The sequence below is a fragment of the Arachis stenosperma genome, chromosome 8 (genome assembly GCF_014773155.1).
Source record: "Arachis stenosperma cultivar V10309 chromosome 8, arast.V10309.gnm1.PFL2, whole genome shotgun sequence".
Classification (NCBI taxonomy): domain Eukaryota; kingdom Viridiplantae; phylum Streptophyta; class Magnoliopsida; order Fabales; family Fabaceae; genus Arachis; species Arachis stenosperma.
This window is the reverse complement of record NC_080384.1, coordinates 34,879,436-34,894,767: the sequence shown is the minus strand read 5'-3', so window position 1 is coordinate 34,894,767 and position 15,332 is coordinate 34,879,436.

Genomic DNA, 15,332 nt, shown 5'->3' with positions numbered 1-15,332 from the left:
TTTTTTTCCGAAAAACACATAAATTTTATTATTTATGTATTTTTAATAAAATATATTTTTTAATAGAATATTCTTGTAACTAGAATATAAATTGTAGCAGAAATATAATTTTTTTTTATATCTTAAAAAAATAGAATATTTATTTACATGCTCTAATTATGAAATAAATCTATCCTATTAAATTTTGTATATATCAATAATCAATTTATCCAAGTAAAATTGAAGACGACAAATAACTAATCATGCTCTTATAATAAAATGGCGTTAATGTTTTGCTTTTGGTCATTATAGTGGTGTTAATTTTATATAAGTTTAATTTATTTTTAAAATAGTTAGGTGCAATTTGAGTAAATAACTTAAATAAATTTTTTGAAAAAAAGAGTTTAAAATATAAGAATTTTTATTAATAATAACTTATAAATAAATTATTTTGTGTTTAGATTTTTAGTTATAAAAATACCTATTTTACAATAAGAGTATTTGAATAAATAATTCAAAAAATATTTTTTTTAACACAAGAAAATAAATATTAAAATAATGATGATAATAAATACGTTCCAATATTAAATATTAACGTTTGGATAAATAATTCAAAAAATACAATTTTTGTTGATTTTACCTAACCTAATCACTAATATTGTGTATGATACGATAGGTGAAAATAAAAAATAAATATAAAATATGTGTCAATGTATATGTTGTTGCTGTTTTTTATTTTTTTTAATTCCTATTAGAACTCTCTTATTCTTTATTGAGGTTAAGAACTTGCTATAATTAACTATGAAAATAATAGGAAGTTATAAAATCACATGTGAAAAAAATAAAATTAAAACTAAAATTTCATATCACAGTTAAATACAAATTTAATAATAAAAATAAAGTGATAAAATTATAGAAAAAAAATACCTAAAAGGAATATGAAGATCAATCATTAAGTGAAAATAGTGATAGAGAACCCGTACTTCTAACAGATAGAAAGCCAGTACTTCTAACAGATCTTACGTAAAAATAATGGTGGAGAATCAGTATTTTTTAGAGTCAAAAAGAAAAATAATTTTTTTATTTTTAAAGTTAAATTATAAATTAACTTTTTAAAAAATTAAAATTTTTTTAAAAATAATGCCAAATATGTATATAATAACTTTTCATAATTTAAAAGTAAAGAAAAAATAGCTTCTGTTACTTCTTAAACGAACTCTTAAAAAGCTTTATTGCTTTTGGTTGAATTTTATTCACTGCATTATTAAAATTAAGGTAAATGCTATCCAACCCCTTCTAAAATAATATGTAAGTTACCTTTCATTATGGGTCACATTGTAATTGGTTCTTATCTTAACCATAGTTGAGTTATTTTATAATTTATTATTCTTAAAATATCAAAGCTCCACTCCCGTTAATTGAAGCACATTCCACTCCTCCATTTTTTGTTCATCACTTCATCACCTAGATTCGGTCCTTCCAAGCACCGTTGCGTTAGTGACAAGAAGCACCAACGTCATCGCCATCTACTGTCTTCCCACACAACCTCTAATTAATGGTTAATTTTAGTTATTAAATTTTTTTATTAAAAAAATATATCTTTGTTTAATTACGTGACGGAACATATATTTATATGTAAAATATAATATAATAAAATAAATCTATTCAAAGTATTTAAAAGTTTAATTAAAATTATGAACATACAAATATAATAATAAAATTGTACTCCAAACAAATAAACATATTTTTTTATCATATATATATTTAAAAAATAAATATATTATTAAAATTAATAACAGAAATTTAAATAATAAAATTTAACTTTCTTACCGTATTTTTATAATATTTTATTTTTTAATTTTTAATTTATTAGTACTTTATTATTTAATTAAAAATTAAACAATTATTTTATGAAAAATTATTTTTTGTATTATATTAGAGAAGAGACCAATATAGCAGTTTAAAAAATAAATTATATAAATATTTAAGAGATAAATATGAAATACATACCTAAAATAAATAAAACGACAAAATGGGAGTACTATTGAGAAATGGAGAATTATTTTTGTCTGTTTTATTTATTTTAGGCATGTATTTCATATTTTTCTCTTAAATATCTATTTATATAATTTACTTTTGTATTTAAAAATTTTAATATTATCTATTTTTTATTTAAAAATTATTTTTACATTATTTTTTAGACTGTTATATTGGTCTCTTCTTTAAGATAATACAAAAATAATTTATCATGAAGATAATTTATTTAATCATTATTAAATAATAAAGTACGAATAAATTAAAAATTAAAAGAATAAAATATTTAAAAAATACTTATAAGAAAGTTAGATTTTATCATTTTAAACTTGTGTTATTAATTTTAACCATTTATATTTTTTAAAATAATTTATGTACAATAAAAATATATTTTTTCTGATTTTAATTATACTTTTAAGTACTCTAAATAGAGTTATATATTATATTTTACATATGAATATATTCTATCGTGTAATTAAATAAAGATTTATTTTAATAAAAAAATTAATAACCAAACTAAACATTACTTAGGTATGTTTTCATATTTATCTCTTAAATATTTATACAATTTATTTTTAAACTGTTATATTGGTCTCTTCTCTAATATAATATAAAAAAATTTTTCATAAAAATAATTTGTTTAATTATTAATTAAATATAGTACTAATAAAAAAATTAAAAAATAAAATACTATAAAAAATACGGTAAAAAAGTTGAATTTTATCATTTTAAATTTCTGTTATTAATTTTAATAATATATTTATTTTAGATAATAATGTATGATAAAAAATATATTTATTTTTTTTGGAGTACAATTTTATTATTATATTTTGTATGTTCATGATTTTAATTATACTTTTAAATACTTTGAATAGATTTATTTATTATATTATTTTACATATACATATATGTTCCATCACGTAATTAAATAAAGATATATTTTTTTAATAAAAAAATTTAATAACCAAATTAACCATTAATTATGTGGGTAAGCAGTGATTCACGCCAAAAAGAGGCATTGGCTATACTATACTGGGAAGAGAGGTTGTGTGGGAGGGCATGGCGATGACGTTAGCGCTTCTTGTCACGAACGCGACGGTGCTTGGAAGGACCAAATCTAGGTGATGAAGTGATAAACAAAGAATGGAGGAGTGGAATGTGCTTCAATTAACGGGAGTGGAGCTTTGATATTTTAAGAATAATAAATTATAAAATAACCCAACTATGGTTAAGATAAGAACCAATTACAATGTGACACGTAATGAAGGGTAACTTACATGTTATTTTAGAGGGGGTTGGGTAGCATTCACCTAAAATTAAATAGAGCATTGTTCTTGCGCATATTTAATAGGACGATCAAGTGGAAGTGTGTTAATTCTCCTGCGAATAGATAATCTATATGAATTGCTTTCTACACTCTCTTCATAAATGGAAATGGAGAGACTCGATTTATATAGCGATACAAAATATTTTTGGATGATTTATTCTGATAAAGTAAATTGAATTTTTTTAATTGGATTTATTTTAGAAGGTACAAAATTAAAGTTAAAGCACGCTCTTCTGTATTATCAAATTGAATTGAGTTAATAATTTAATTTATATTAATTAAAATTGTTGTGTATAAATCGAATTTTTTTTATTTGACTTATGTGAAAATATTCAAATTGAATTTAGCTGATTTAATTTATATAAATTCAAATAGCATAAACATATAACCAAATTTTAATCAGGACATTTGTCTAATTTTAGATTTCAATTATTTTATTAAGATAAATTCTAGTAGTTATTTTTTTTATAAAATATTTAATTAGATACTTTTATAAAAAATTTAACATTTATGGAAAATCAATGTTGAATTTTAAATATTTATCCTCGACTTTTTATTTCTTTTAAATTTAGTTATTGATACATATCAAAATTGTTATTAGTAAAAAGATTTTAATTTTTTTATTTTAATGAAATATATTTTCATGAATTTTTAATCAGCAATATATGTCGTGAAATATATGTGTTAATTTTTTTAATTATTAATGCCCCTTTCTCTTGCTCTTTTCTTGTTCATGCATGCAAGTTGAATGAACATTCATGACCCTTTTATGGCGTCACCACTTGCCCTTTCTGACCCATTTAAGCCATAGCCATACATAAAAATTAAAATGCGCGAGTTGGGGTCTCCCGTGAACGGCGCATTGAAGCAGCTACGCATAATTGTGATTTATGACGTGGTTTGATTGAGAAGGAGACAGGATTGTCGTGTCGGTTGTCGCCACTCGCGGCTATTAAATTAAGTGGGAAGTGGGATCTATCAGCTCATATATTAGCATGCCATGTGGCTCACTCATGCAAAAATCTCCGATTATTGATTATTGATTAAAATAGGCTACTTCAACCCCAAGTTCCTAATGGATTTTGGCGGCTAATGCTCGAGTAAATAATTCGAATCACGATTTTTTTTTCCTTATAAAATGTCTAAAAGTAGTGGTTAATTAGTATTTTTAATAGCAATAATATTATAAAAATATAAATTTTTTAAAATTATGATCTATTTTGTCTTGATAATATAGATTATATATGATATAAAAAATTTATAAAATTAAATTATTTTTACAAAAAAAAAATTGTAGGTTGACAAAAATTTTTGACTAAAGTCTTTGTAGATAAAAAATCAAATAATAAGATTTTTAGTTATTATTTTTATATGAAAAAGTCTAATTTTTTATTAATAATTAATTTTAACATTCGTTATCTAAAATTTACAACAATTTAACGTATACATTTTTATATTTAATTAGGTATTAAGTCTATTGTACAAATAGAAATAATTAATTTTTATATTTATTATTTGAAAATAATATTTTTTCTCTTTATGTATATAAAAATATAATTAGATATTAATATAAAAAATTATAATTGAGAGTTATAAAATTAACTTAAAATTTTTTTTAAACAATTGAATCTTGATTCTAACTTTTAATTATAATATTAGTATTCTCTCCAAATTATATGTAATAAATATTTAAAAGAAGAAAAATAAAAATATAGATTAAAAAGATAAGTGGTAAAAATTTAAAACTAAATAGAAAACTAAAAAATTATGTATATAATAATAATATTTTTTATTTAAATTATATTATTTTGTTAATTTTATGTTAAGAAAAGTAGAAAAAAATAGATAATGAAAGAAAAGAGAAAGAAAGATAAAGCCGAAGAATGAGAGTGAGAGTTTGTTAATTTTGGAAGAAAAATTTATTTTAATTGTAATAAAAAAAATATCGGATGATATATTTTGATTTATCAAATTACTAATATAAATTATACATGGAGTGAAAATGATAGAGAGAAATAGAAAAATGGATAGAAGTAGATGCGAGAATTTAGAAAGGGAGTTTATTAATTTTGGAGGAAAATATTTTCTCTCGATTTTAATAAATAAAAGAGTGTCATGTGACACATTTGGTTATTAAATTATATAGTAATATATGATACATTATATAGGTATATTTCAATTTCAATTTTAATTTTAATGTAATTAAAGAATGTCATATTGCATATTCTGGTTGTCAAATTCATAATTAGTAATTAATAATGATATATAAGAGAGATAAAGTGGTTAGAGGAATGAGAGAGATAAAGAAAGGAAGAGGATGGAGAGGAAAATTCTTTAATTTTGGAGAGAAAGATTTGATTTTAATTGCAATGAGAGAATGACATGTGAGATGTGACATATTTTAGTTGTAAATTAGTAGGGAGGAGGGAAGAATTCTTTAATTTTGAAGGGAAATATTTGATTTCAATTAGAGAGTTATTGTTTTGTCGATTTTTAGCAAATCGATGGTGGTTCGATTCTAATGGTCTGGGAGCGAAACCAACTCCTCTGTGCGAGTACCAATTTTCTAGAAGTGCATCAAAGCGTCTTCAATTAGACAAGTTTCAATAATGGAAGAATAAAATAAATTTGTAAAATTGATAAGTACAATTCGAAAACTAAAATTCTTAAATAAAAAACTAAATAAATTATGAAAAGAAAGATTTGCTTAAAAATTAAAAGAAAAGCAATAACAATAATTTAAATTAGATTGAAAGACTAATTAAATGGAATAAAGTGCAGAAAGATAAAATAATCAAAGGAAGTAAAGAACACTTGAAGAATAAACTTGATTGAAATGTTAAGTTTTACAGAAAAGAAAATAAATTGAAGAAGAAATTGGAAGGAACCCTACAGAAAGTGTAACTCGATCGCAAACTCAGGAAATCGCTAAGATGTGAGAATGCTTAGAGTGTTTTTTCTGAGTGAAAGTTCTAACCCTTATTTCCTAACACTTTACAGTATTTATAGACTATCTTACATAATGGTTAATTTAATGATAATTAATTACAATTAAATGAGAAACCATAAATTCAAAATGCAATCACTCTTGATAACCGTCCCCATTGTGTGATTGTGGATATTTCCAATATTTTCCTCGTGTGATAAAAGCCATAAACTTTTCCGCTTCCATCAACACTCGAATAGCTCTTCGAAGCTCTTCCTTATTCTTCGAATCGAGACTCTTACTCGATTTGGCTTTTTCGATTGGCAGCACATTTGAAACTTGAATTAGAACCGAATACTTTCAACTCCATCTCGACCTCGTATCTTCTCGAAAAATTCATACAACTTGTTTCGATTCATCTTACTTGGATCGAAAAATATTTTTTGATCAACAAATTGCCCTCTTGGATTAATGTGGTTGGCTTCGATATTACTATCGAATCAATAAAACACTTAATCCAAAAGACGTCAGTTTTCAAACCAATAATAATTAACATTTAAACCCTAATTATTACTGATCCACTCGACACGTCTTTCGAGACTTGCATTTTCTCTTTCCACCACTGCATCTTCTTCACGAAGTTACCTCTATCTGTATCTCTTCCACAGTAACGGCTATAGTGATACTTTTAAATTTCACCCTTCTTACTTCATTCGAGTCTCTTGAATTCCTTATTCTCTGAACTTCCTTCGCATTAAAACTTTTTCACAAAACCTCCAACCTTCAATTCTCCTTGACAATGGTTGGTTCCTCCTCCCGTATTGCTACTCAAGATAAGGGTAAAGGCCATGCCACCGTACCACCATCTCTGCCAGCTCTTTGCATCCTTAATCAAATCAATGATGAAATCATTGATGACCCCATCTTAAAACCAACGATAATATGATTCTTATCCCTTTTACAATTGGTGCAGATACACATTATTTCCTCGAGCCGATTGAAACTCTTGAAAGGGCAAAAAAAAACTTTCGTTCTTCTAAAATGCTAAAGGAGAAGATTTACTGATAAACCAAGCTTTCAACATTTCTAACTTTATCAACCATAAATCTTTTCGAAACAATCCAAAAATTAAGCCTCGAGGGTTTGATTTTACAACTTGGTATCAACGCCTCGAACCCACAAAGGGTTCTTCCTGGGGAACCCTAGGAATACAAGAACTGTTGAGGCTTTCTCACTTTTTACTCATTACACATCCTTGGATGATTGGAGGAGTGACCTGTTTCTGGAATAGAACAACCAACAATTTTCACCTTCCTTGTGGAATGATTGGAATGTCTCTCCTTGATGTAGCTACTATTACAGGGCTTCCGATAAATTCTCCAGACTGCACTCCTGACATGCAACCTCAGCATAAATACAATGTCACTTTCAGCACCCCTTATAGTGACTTCATCGCTCATAACATGGGCGAAGATGGTACAAAAATTACTAATGATGAACATGTAGCCTTTTTATTCTACTGGCTAAATGCAGTTTTGTTCTGCTCTCGAAGTGTTCAGATGTCAAAACTCTTCCTTCCCTTAGCTGCTCTCTTACATGAGGGAAAAGTTCTCAACTTGGCCAAACTTCTTCTCGGTCACATTTTCGAAGAACTTGGCTTACTTGTCTGTGACCTCCGAGACAATAAAATAAACAACACAGGAGGTCCACTTTGGCTTCTTCAATTATGGCTGAATGCCATTTTTGAAAATTACATGATAAAACCTGTAGGGGGTAGCACTGACAAACAACACATCGAGAGTTTTCGTTTATCTGAATACAAACCCAATTTCCCAGACACCCAAGCGGATGAAGACAAATTTTAGTCTGTTTTTCATCTTTTTCATTCTTGCAAAAATTTTGATAATGATCAACTCAATTTCACTCCCTTTTTACGCCGCAACTGCGATCCTGCCTGGCTCGATCGTTTGCTCTTTCCAAACACTAATGAGGAAAGCAAACTTGCAAATCGAACTTGGGCACATCTTTTGGCAGTTTAAGTGATACCAATAGGGCTGCCACAGTACAAGAAAGAAAGGTTCAAAATAACCTTGTATGCTCCCCCATTTAATCGCAAGATAATTGAGCTTCTCTCAGGCTATCCCAACTCCTCAACCTCGACAAAGTGAACCATTCTGCCAAATCACTCTGACTTTACAGGAAGATTTCAATACTTGTCTCTCAAAAAATAAAAAACGAAGAGACTGCTTCAACTTCTTGGTTTATGAACGCAGTTCATTTATCACTAAATCCTGTCTCAAATGGTGGGCTGCTTATTACTCAAGATATACCCGTACCTTAGAAGACATTCAACAAAATGCTATTCGAACAGCTGTTACTGAAAATTCTCCAAAAAGATCACACAAAAGGAAAGTTGACGCTGCTCGGCCACCACCACATAAGATCAAAAGAACTCCTACTAGGACTTCTCGTAGAGTAATCTTTTTATTCACGACTCTACTTTTCAAATTCGAAACATCTTCCGAATATTACTCTTATGTACTTTTTCAAAACATAATTGATCTTGGATTTTTAGCAGCTAATTTTGCAATCGTCAAGCGAGAGCACAGATGAGAGTGAACCAACCAATAAAGATTCTCTTACTGTTTCCTCTCAATCGGAAGATGCAGCCGATTCTGATCCTGGTACTCAACTAATACTAAGATCCAGAATTCCTCAGGTAACACACCTATCACTATACACTTCTTACTTAGTTTAAAATAGATCTTAAACTCATAATTGTGTACCTTTTATATTAGTCCATTAGTGTTGCCCAGGCCACTTCTTTCACTGGAGCTCTTGATCAGTTAATCCCTCAACAACAAAATGACCCAGAGCACTCCACATCCCATGATTTAATTCAATTCACAGGATCTCTACAAGGATTCCTGCTCCTCGTCCACCTCTTCTCCATACAACATAAGTGATCGACCTAACAGAAAATCCTCTGCAGCAATCTCCAGAAGGAACCCATCCACTGAATCACCCTCACTCAACAATCAAGCTGCCCCAACTGAAGAGAACCAAACGGTTCTAGATTTCGATTCTGCTTCTAAAGCAGTTGACACCACTAATTCAGATTCCTCTTGATCCAAGGTTGTAGAGACCACTCCAGAGTTGCAACCTGATCATTCACTCCAAACTCCTCCAGAACCAAGACCAGGAACATCAAATGTTCCTACCACTCCAACTAGTGCTACCTTGGAGGATTTGACTTCTGTTTTGAATAAAATTATTCAAGAAAGCAAAATACCAGTGCCTGTACCAGTAATTTCAAGACCTGTTACATCAAGGCCTTTGATCGAATTAGATTCTACTACTCGGAAACAACTTCGATCACTCATCAAGCTCTTGGATCACCCTTCTACCACTTGGGTTAATGATCCAATTCTCAACCAAATCTCGGCTGATGTTTTAAAATTCTCTTTTGAACTCCCAACCAACACACCATATTCTGCTTTGATTCAAGAATTCAAATTACTTCTCAATGAGAGTGTTGCGTCTCAGTTTCAACTTCAAGAAACTGAAAATGTAGAAGTCGTAGCCAAATCAAAAATAGACAATGTTCTTGCAACTGCTCAACCCATTCAAGCTTCTCATGAAGAATTTAATCTGAAAATCTCTCATGCTATCTCTGTACAAGCTTTTCATGATCAGAAAGAAGCAAGACTCGAAGCAGAATTGGCTCAAATTCAAGAACAACTTGCTACCATCCGCCAGAATCGAGCCACTTTAGCCAAACTTCTTGCTGCAGCTCAACAAGAACAGCATCTCCTTATCCAAAAACTTGTTTCACTTGATACTGAATGAGGAGAATATGAAAAATAACTTGAGAAAATCCAAGCTGACAAGTTCAAGCAGATTGAAGTGCTTATACTCCTGGAAAACAAGAGAACAAAACTGCACTCCGATTTGGCAAAACTATTGGCACCTTGAATTCCTTTTGTTTCTAACTTTATTTTGTAGCAATTTCCATCCATTCTGATCTTTAATATATGTTGAACTTTTAAGTTTGCCAACAATAGAAAGGTTTTAAGTATTTCCCATTGATCGAGTTAATCACTTTTTCTGACTCGATATCTTTAATCTGATAGGCATTCCCGGAATATGTACCTATCACTTGAAAAGGACCTTCCCAACTATGGGACCACTTACCTAGAAATCTCGATTTCTTTTCCATAGGTAAAATAACTTTCAAAACCAAATCGCCTACCCAAAAAGACTTTTCTTTAATTCGACGATTATAACTTCGAGCAATATTTTCTTTCTGTCGGATTATATTTTCCAACGCTAAGATTCGCTCCGAATCTAACTCATTCAATTCATCAAACATTGCATTCCGATAATCATCGACTGGCAAGTCATTCTGTTTTGATACTCTTAAAGTATTCAAATTAATTTCTAATGGTAACACTGCATCATGGCCATACACCAATTTATAAGGTGAAGTTCCTGTCGAACCCCTTGGTGAGTTTCGATAAGCCCATAATACTTGACTTAAAGTCTCATGCCATGTTCGAGGCCTATTCTCGATATGCTTTTTAATTAAGCCTATCAATATCTTATTCGGTGCTTCTACTTGCCCATTAGCTTGTGCATAATAGGGAGTCGAAGTAACCATATTAATATTTCTCGAGGCCACAAAATTTTTGATTCGCTGGCTAGTAAACATAGTTCCCTGGTCAGTACTTAAAGTCTGAGGAATTCCAAATCGATGGATAATATTTTTCTCAATAAAGTCAATTATCTCATTTTGACTAACTTCTTCTAACGGAATAGCCTCAACCCATTTTGTGAAATAATCAATAGCCACAAAAATAAACTTGTGTTGTTTCAATGAAGGAGGATGAATCAACCCAATTAGATCCAAAGCCCAACCTCTAAATGGCCATGGCTTTATTATCGAATGTAATTCGACTGCTGGAATTTGTTGTATCGAACCATGTTTCTGACATTCTTGACATGCCTTTGCATAATCAATACAATCTTTTATCATAGATGGCCAGTATACTTGATTGCGATATAACACCCATCTCATTTTCTTCTCTGCCTGATGAGCACCACAAATTCCATTATGAACTTCACTCAAAGCAATATTTTGATCTTCTCGACTCAAACATCTCATCAAACTTCCATCAATCCTTTTTTTATATAATTCATCAGCCAATAAAACAATATTCATTGCTCATAATTTTATTTTTTTATCGACTGTGGTATTGGGATCTTTGAAATACTGAGCAATAGTTTTTTCCAATCAGAGTCCTCCCACTCATTCATACACAACACTTCTCTTTTATTTGCTGGTACTAAAATTTGATGGATACTAGATAAGTTCTTAATAGTTTCCGGGCCAATTCGATACCTCGAAGCAATTTGAGCCAACTCATTAGCAATTTCATTATGAATTCTAGGGATATGCACCAAAGATATCTTTTGAAAAGACATTAACAACTCCCAAGCAGTTACTAAATATTTCTGTAACGTCTCATTATTACATTTAAACTCCTTTGACAACTGCTTTAAAACCAATTGTGAATCCCCTAGAATTTGATCCTCTAAAGTTCCTTTGTCGATTAAAATTTTGAGACCTAAAATTAAAGCCTCATACTCAGCGACATTATTAGAGCAATGATACTTTAATTCAAACAAAAATTCTGACGGAATACCCTCTGGTGATATAATGAGAATTCCAACCCCTGCACCATCTTTGTGCTTAGATCCATCGAAATACAATTTCCAATAGTTGACATCTACATCAACTATATTTGCCCCCTGGCCATTCAGATCTTTTGAGTTATCCACAAGAAAATCTGCAATGACCTGTCCTTTAACAGTCTTTGCTGGGACATACTGAAAATCGAATTTCCTTAATGCTAACATCCATTTCCCCAAACACCCTCTTAGCATAGGGAAACTAAGCATATACTTAATAACATCGGTCTATGCTATCACCTTTACCGATTTAGCCACCAAATAACATTTTAACTTCATACAAGCATGATATAATTACAAACATAATTTTTCGATCGGGGAGTACCTCATCTCGATATCAATTAAGACTCAACTAAGGTAGTAAATAGCCCTCTCATATCTGTCTTCACCGTCCTGGGCCAACATACACCCTATAGTATCTTCAGATGCAGCAATGTGCAATTTTAAACATTCAAATGGATGAACATTCGCCATAATTGGGGCTTTAGATAAATATGTTTTAATTGAATTGAACGCTAACTGATGCTTTGTGGTCCATTCGAATTTTGAACCATTTTTTAATTCTATTAAAGGCGCAAACACCCTTGTTCGATCTGAAAGATTCGAAATGAACCTTCGAAGATAATTAATCTTCCCCAAAAATGATTGTACTTCTTTTTCGATTTGGGTGCAGACAAAGGTAATATTGCATCTGCTTTATTCTTATCGATAGCAATCCCCTTTTTATGAACAACAAAACCCAAGAAGTTTCCAGTCGATACCCCAAAAGCACATTTCAGAGGATTCATTTTCAATCATTTCTTTCTCATAGTCAGAAATGCTTTTCTTAAGTGGTCTATATGTTGACTGACATAAATCGATTTAACCATCACATCATCGATATACACCTCCATAAATTTTTCAATAAACTCATGGAAATGGCATTCATTGCCCTTTGATAAGTTGCTCCAGCATTTTTCAAACCAAAAGGCATAACCACCCACTCATACGTACCCAACGCTCCAGGACAACGGAAGGCAATTTTAGCCACATCATCTTCCGCAATAAAAATTTGGTTATATCCAGAATAACCGTCTATGAAACTAAGAATTTTATTTCTTGCTGCAGAATCGATTAATATATCTGCAATTAGCATGAAATATTCATCCTTTGGAGTAGCATTATTTAAATCTCAAAAATTGATACATACTCTCAATTTTCCATTTTTCTTCATCACTGGAACAATATTCGACATCCGCTCCACATAACGAGCCGTTCGAATAAATTTTGCTTTGATTAAGCGTTCTATCTCTTCTTTAATTTTCACATTGATTTCAGGAGCAAAACGTCTTGGGGTTTGTTTCATAGGTCGAGCATTAGGTTTTAATGCTAATCGATGTTCTACTAATGAAAGATCGAGACCAGGCATTTCATGATAATCCCATGCTAAGCAATCTTTAAACTCATGTAACAAATCGAAAAGCTCAGTTCGAAAAAGGGTCAACTAGATTTTTACAAACATAGGTGATTCGAACATCATCATGAGTCCCCAAGTTAATTTCATCTAGAGGATCTTGAGATTCAAACCCTTTATAATGATCATCTTCGATTGAATACTTTTCAAATCTCAAAGGCTCCAAATCATAAATACAATCGAAAGTAAAATCAATGGAATCAAAAATGGAAGAAACTTGATCATTGATTAATTCATTACTAAATTTATTTTCCACATAATGAGCCTCTGCTATTAAATCGGCAGTCCGACTCACATCATTAACTTCATTACAAGTAATAGAAGAATCATAACTACATTCGACTAGAGGTGTCGAAACAAACATACTACAACTAGTAGATTTACTAACCCTATCTGATTCAACTTTATCAGAAGAATGAAGAATCATCTTTATTTTCTAAAACTTGGAAATTATTTAAATAATTATGCAAAATTACCAGGTAATCGGAAACTTCCTCAACCTGGTCCATGGTTTAGCCTTTCGAAGTCTTCAAGAAGAACAATCCCAACCCGTCGGCTCGAAGGGTATATTCGGATAGCGCAACTTCACCGAAAGTCCTTCTGAAGTCAAGTAGCACCCTTCACAATTATAAGAATTCAGAGATTGATCAACATTTAAAGGCTTCAATTTATGATTATATATCCTAAAATCGACATGCATCTGTTCGACATAAAGACTTGAATCTGCTTTGACGATTTCAGGCTTGCCTTCTTTAGTCCATAGAAGCACACTCTAATGCACTGTAGATGGTACAACACCTACTCCATGGATCCAATCTCTCCCAAGTAAGGCATTATAACTATCCTTTGATGGCACTACCACAAATACAGAGTGTCTTTCCGAAGACCCCACTTTCACCGTCAATGTGACCAACCCTTTTGCTGGCGTAGAATTACCACTAAAATCAGTCACAGCGATGTTTGTAGGGACCAACTCCTTGAAATGTTTTCCTACTTTTCCTAGCATCTTTTCAAGCAAGAGACTTAGTGCTGCCCCACCATCAATCAGTACCTTGTTTATTTTGAACCCATTCACAACAGCAACAATGTGAAGGGGACGCAAATGAGACATTTGTCTCTCAGTAGGGCGAGAGAAAAAACCTGGCTCATCTTCTATGTGAATAAAAGAGAAAGCCTCTTCATCCTCCTGATCAGAATCCTCATCCGGATTACCTTCGCATTCTCCAAGATACTCAGTAGAAATTATCGAAATCCTCCCTACCATGTCATCATCTCCTTCGTCGAAGTATTCCTCATCGACATCGACATTCTTATGTTTATCTATCCCAGAAGACTGAGCAACTGCCTTCCCTTTTTCCATCTTTGCTGGCGATGGAATCTCCTTGGGATAAGTCTCCCCATTAGAAGGAAAGACAATTCGGAAGTGCACAAAGGGAGTTGCCCCCTTGCCTACTTCTTTTCCTGTATCAATTTGAAGTTTTTAATTCTGATTTAAACTTTTTCTTCCACCTCTTCCTCTCGGGTATCCTCTAGCTCGCCCTCGATAAGCGACAAACTGATTCCGAGATGGTGCTTGGTGTTCCCATTGAGGGTTGCGTCGATACAAATGATCACGACTTTGAAACTCTTGACAGTTTCTGATCCACTGAACACCAATAGCCTGAGATCGGCTTAAAGGTGTAGTCACATCATGTTGAGGGATTTTGGAACTTGAACCCTCCACACGTCGAATTGGCTGTCTTTGACGTGCTTGTTCCTCTCTATGGACCAATTCTTTCTTCATTCTCTCCTTTTCGAAGATTGCTGTTGCTTCAGCATCAAAAATAGTATTACACCGTGGATATAGAGATACGTCCCGGTCT